A 6,007-nucleotide genomic window follows, 5' to 3' on the forward strand; every position below is an offset into this window, starting at 1 on the left:
TCTACACCTCGGATAATTAACCACTTTGCCTAAATTAATATACTTGTAGCCTTATAGTACATTGCTTGGAGTATGTCATATCTAGGTTGACATCCATATATTAAACCATATAATAAATCACATTATTAAATGTGAAGACATGCAGAAAATAACTAAATTTTTCAGAAAACAGACAGACACTTCCAGTCAGAAAGAGAAAGGGTGCTCAAGAGGATATGACCTATGAGTTAAAAGTATGAAAGTAGTTTGATTTATGCAGACAGTTATTTTTAAATGGTCACACTTCTTTTGTTTTTTTTGTTTTTTTTTTTGTTTTTTTTTTAGATGTGAGGTGAATAGTCATCCATACAATGTAAATATATTGAAGTTTGTCATTTACCATAAATATCAGTCATTTCTTTCATTCCTTATTTTATTATTATTTATTTTAGTCAGATCAAGCATCAACGATGTGGCCAGCGAGGGTCACAATGAAGAAGGTAGCTCACCAGCACTAATTCAGTACACCAAAATTTTACCCATTTTAAGTTAAGTTATGCCAGTATTCCTGTTAAAATGATTGTTTCAGGCAAAATAAGGTCAAACAGTTTAGCACCACACCCTTTCTTTACTCTCGGGTGATTTCTTTCAAATCGAGAAAGAGAGAAATAACCAATACAGACCAGAGTTCTGGGAACCACAATGGCATTGTAAAATGCAATAAATGCAAATACTGATGGTACATTCAGACACCGGCCACGCTGCTGTGGGACGCATTTAGAGGAGCATTTAAATACGCACAAGACTACATGTAAAACCTTAACTAATGTGACATTAAAATGTGTTATCAATGACATGACTTCATGCTTCATTCTATGAGTAGAATTCCTATGAGATCAGTTAAAAAAGCTGTTTTAACAACTTGATGATTTAAAGTAATATATACAGTATGCAGTATATAATGTGTAATTTGTCATGTTTACACTCTGCATTCATGGCGCTAATGTGCTAGCATGCTATATGTGGCAGTTATTGTAGTTTATGATGACATTGATACTACTGTGAAGAAAGGTGTATAAAAGAGTGTCAATGGGCAGAATACAAAAAAAATAGAGTGATAAGAGAGACATATCTCACTATGGGCAGATGTGGGAATGGCTAGAGGCTGCAGACAGCACATGAGAGCATATAAAACAACAGAGTAAATAGGCACTTATTAGTATTTCAGTATACCTGATTCCTTTTGAAGACTACTTAAACAAAAAAAATTGTATGAAAGGCTCTTGGAAAATGTCTCTACACGAACGGTCGTACTGATGCAGGTAAGTTTGCAAGCCAAGTATGTTCATTTTGACTGATCTTAAGTGACTAAACAACGTATCCAGAATGGCCTCAAAGAAGGCAGAGCTCCAGGTCACACCTACCGATCACTTGGACTAATACAATCGACAATCGTACAATCGAACGCTCAGCAGCTGTGTCTAGAAGGTAACCGTCAGAATGCCAAAGTCTCTCGAGACTTGCATTTGCTGTTACCAAGATTAGGTTTAGAGTTGAGGTTTGGGTTAAGGCCCAGATATAAACATAATTTTTCTGCGTTCCGTAACGGATCGTGCTCGGTCAACCTCATTGCCTTTTAAAGTATTCACTTTTGACCACAAGAGAATATGAAAGTGTTCAATGTATGCACACTACGACTGCTTTGTGATATTGTTTTAGTACAGTCAACGACAGATGCATGCATCGATGATGTGCATAGACGAGGACTGTCCGTGTGTCTAGAAAATCTGGGCCACTATCTTCAGGGCCTCAAGGGCTTATTTAGAAAATAGAATTCACAGGTTGTCCACAATTGTTTAAAAAATTTAAAAGTTCTCCTAAGAATGCTCCACTGCCCCAAGTTCCTGGGTATTTAGCACATTCCTTTGCAAGTATCACTCTGTGGTAACAAACTTATAGTTTCTTTGACAAATCGGAGTGCGGCTTGCCCTTTTTATACTCACCACAACAATGCTATAGTGTTATGGGTGGTTGCAAGGTTGTTGCTATGTGGTTGCTATACTGTTCTGAGTATTTTTATCATGTTGCTATGTGGTTGCCTGTACATTGTTTCATGGTTGGCCGGTTGCTTTCCGTCCGATTTATCATCCTCCAGGCAAAAATCTTAAATTTGATTTCTTAGAAATTTAATAGCATATCTCTCCTAAACAAGGCACATGGTTTGAGGCACAAACCATATGGGACAAGTTATATACTGATGCAATACTTTTGGGTTTAGAATATTTACATTTATTCATTTGGCAGACGCTTTTATCCAAAGTGACTTACAAAAGAGGAAAACATAAGCAAATCATCTTAAGGGGACAGTGGTACGAAAAGTGCCATATTACAAAGTTTCACTAGCATCAGAATAGTAGCATTCAAAACAGATTAAAGTGCAACAAGAATTTTTTTTTTTTTTTTATTATTATTATTGACTGGTTAAGTGCTCATGGAATAGATGTGGTTTTAGCCATTTTTTTGAAGACAGAAAGTGAGTCAGCTTCACGGACGGAGTAGGGAAGGTCATTCCACCAACATGGTACGATGAAGCCGAAAGTCCGGGAAAGTATTTTGGTGCCTCTTTGTGTTGGTACAACAAGGCGACGTTCCTTAGCCGGCTGCAGGCTTCTAGTGGGCGTGTAGCTCTGCAGAAATGATTTTAGATATGCTGGAGCAGACCCAGTGACTGTTCTGTATGCCAGCATCAGAGCCTTGAATTTGATACGTACATTAACTGGCAGCCAGTGAAGAGAGACAAGGAGTGGTGTAACATGCGCTCTCTTTGGTTCATTAAAGACCAGACATGCTGCTGCATTCTGGACCATTTGCAGGGGTCAAATTTCACATGAAGGGAGGCCTGCAATAAGAGTGTTACAGTAGTCCAGTCTAGTTATAACAAGTGACTGAACAAGAAGTTATGTGGCATGTTCAGAGAGGAAGGGTCTTATCTTGCTGATATTGTAGAGTGTAAATCTACATGATCTTGCGTTCTTTGAGATGTGGTCTGTGAAATTTAGTTTGTTATCAGTGGTTACCCCTAGATTTCTGACCGTTTTGTAAGGTGTTACTGTAGTTGAACCCAGCTGCATGGTGATATTGTGTTCAACAGCAGGGTTGGCTGGAAAGAGGGGAACCAACCCCTCACTTTAAGTATGAGTAGTATGAGTAAGTATGAGTAATAGTGAAGCTTGCACCATTAATGAATCATAGAGAGTTTAAAGAGATAGTTCACCCACAAAATGAAAATTCCGAACTCAGCCTCTGTCATCATTTACACCCACATGTTGTTCCAAAACCACATGACTTTCTTTTCACTGTGAAACACAAAAGGAAATTTTAGGCAGACTGGCAGATTCAGTCACCATTAACTTTCATTTTATGGAAAATAAAAAGATGCAATGAAAGTAAACGGTGACTGAAACAAACATACTGCCTAAAATTTCCATTGGTGTTCCACAGAAGTAAGAAAGTCAATCAGGTTTAGGTTGAGCAAATGATGACAGAATTTTCATTTTTGGGAAAGCTATCCCTTTAAAACAGCAGAAACTAACCACAACTTTAATTCTCAACCAGCCCACAGTTCAGTCAGTTACTGCTGTAAGAACTGATCAAGAACCAGTTACTCAGACTGACATCTGCATTCCTCTTCCTGTCTGTTTATGATACATTGCATGCACAGAGCAAAAGAAAGAGTGAAAAAGCAGCTCCTAAATTCCAATGTGACTAATGAGTGCCAAAGAAATTCTAAGCTGTCAAACTGCATGCCAAGAAAAATTGAGGACTTCTGGACAACACTCAAATGTGCATGAAAGGACTTCATCAAATCCTGTCAGAGCAACAGGGCGCAGAGCCATAAAGATAATATACAGCCCTGGCTCTTTTACAGTCCACTGTGGACTGCCTCTCCATACAGAGCGATCCTTCGGAATAAAAGACCATTTGGAAGCAGGGAACAAAAGGAAAACATGAGGAGCTGACTCTGGCTGCATATAAGAGCAAGACATGGCAGAGCTTGATGCACTACAGCCAAGCTGAACAGAAATCTGCACATGCTTCTCTATTGATTGGAATTCTCTGTTGCTTTTGTATCTCATTTCTGCCTTCTCATTTCTATACATGGCTGTAAATGCCTTTGTCTGTGTGTGAATGTGTGTGTGCTGGGGAGAGGGAAAGTAAAAGGTGATGATGTTCTTCATCCTGCTTGTGGTTTCAGTTACACAAACAAACAGATATCCGATTGCTCATACACAAGTTTCACTTATTCCCTGAGGCTATGAGAAATATGATTATAAAACACAGTGTTACTTCACTTCCATGACAACCAAAGCAGAGGCAGCAAAATTCTTCTGCGCATATATCACACACACATCAGGCCTAATTATGCCATCTCTATATGTCTGAGACACTTACGGTTCAAAATGTTTCATTCATACACGTACACTCAACCTCTCCTGATTCTCATCCTAGAGAACAGCATCTTTCAAACCCAAGAAAGAACGTCTCTAAAGATCTCTTCTCTGGAGCTCTTGCTCCATTTCCTAAGGGATGAAGGGACAAGAAAGGGACATGGCAGTAAAATCTCACTCTCTCACTCTAAGTATATATATATATATATTAGTGGTGTAAAACATTACAATTTAAATACTTGTAATCAGATTCCAGTTACTGACTTTCAATTAAGTTAATTCCTTTGAAATACATTACTTGGGTGGGTCAGACATTTCTAAAGTAATATTATTAGCTTTGAATACATCTACAACATGAATTATGTTCAAATGTACATCTGTTAGTGTTTCTGTGAGAGTTGAAGGGAAAACAACAATGAATAAGAAGGAAATATAGAGTGCTGGGTAGTAACAGATTACATGTAATCTTGATTACGTAATCAATTTACAAAAAATCAAGCACTTGTAATTGGATTAAATTACATTTTAAAATACTCGTAATTGGACTAAAGTTACTTTTTTATTTGACAATTTTATGATTTCATAAATCGTTAATAATTGATCTTTTTCATATCAATATCATCATAAACTTACCCTGAAGTGCAGTAGATATGCACCTCTCCTCAGCTATGGACTATCAGTAAGCAGTAAGGGTTAAAAGTGTTTCAGTGTTTTTAGATGAAAACTATAACCTAGGCAACATCATTGCTGTTGATTTCATTAATTTTTGTTCATTTTATGATCATTTTATATTGATTATATAGTCATTAATGTTTGTAATGCTGCTGTTGTTTATGCACTTAAAATGAACTTGATGTCTCACTGTTTTGAATTATAAACTTTGGCAATAAACTTTTGGTCATTGCTGTTAGATTTAATTTTTATTTGATTCATGTAATGTTTAATGCACTTCTAAAAAATGTCATAAGGAGCTCTTTTTGTTAGTAATAAAGAATGTAATACATTTTCTTCCTCTTTGTACTTTTATGTTAAAATGATTATCCTACTCAAATGCATGTGACATAAAAATAAAATCGAATTAGGTTGAAAGTAATCCAAAAGTAATCGGATTAGAATACCCCAAATATTTTATCTCTGTGATTACATTACTGATTGCAATTTTTGTCATGTAATTTGTATTCAATACTTAATTAAAATTCACAAGTAATCCACCCAGCACTGAATATAGACATTATTTTGAATTCATTGAGTGAAAAAACAAACCTTCCTGTGAAGAGTTTTAGATAGTAACTTAAAAGTAATGTAATAAGTAATGTGGCTACTTTCCAATTAAATAATAAATCATCTTATTACAATTTTAGAGGAGTATTTAGTCATTTATAGTGGATTACTATCTTCGAGTAATTTACCCAACACTGTATATACAGTATACAGTACACTATATGCTAAATATTAAAATGAAATGAGATTTAAATATTTTTCAATTATTTAAAAAACTTCACAGATATGGAACTGGCCATTTAATCCAAAAATGATCCAAATCTGGTGATGATTTGTGAGCTGTGCTATAATTAAATGTC

The sequence above is a fragment of the Myxocyprinus asiaticus genome, chromosome 17 (genome assembly GCF_019703515.2).
Source record: "Myxocyprinus asiaticus isolate MX2 ecotype Aquarium Trade chromosome 17, UBuf_Myxa_2, whole genome shotgun sequence".
Lineage (NCBI taxonomy): Eukaryota > Metazoa > Chordata > Actinopteri > Cypriniformes > Catostomidae > Myxocyprinus > Myxocyprinus asiaticus.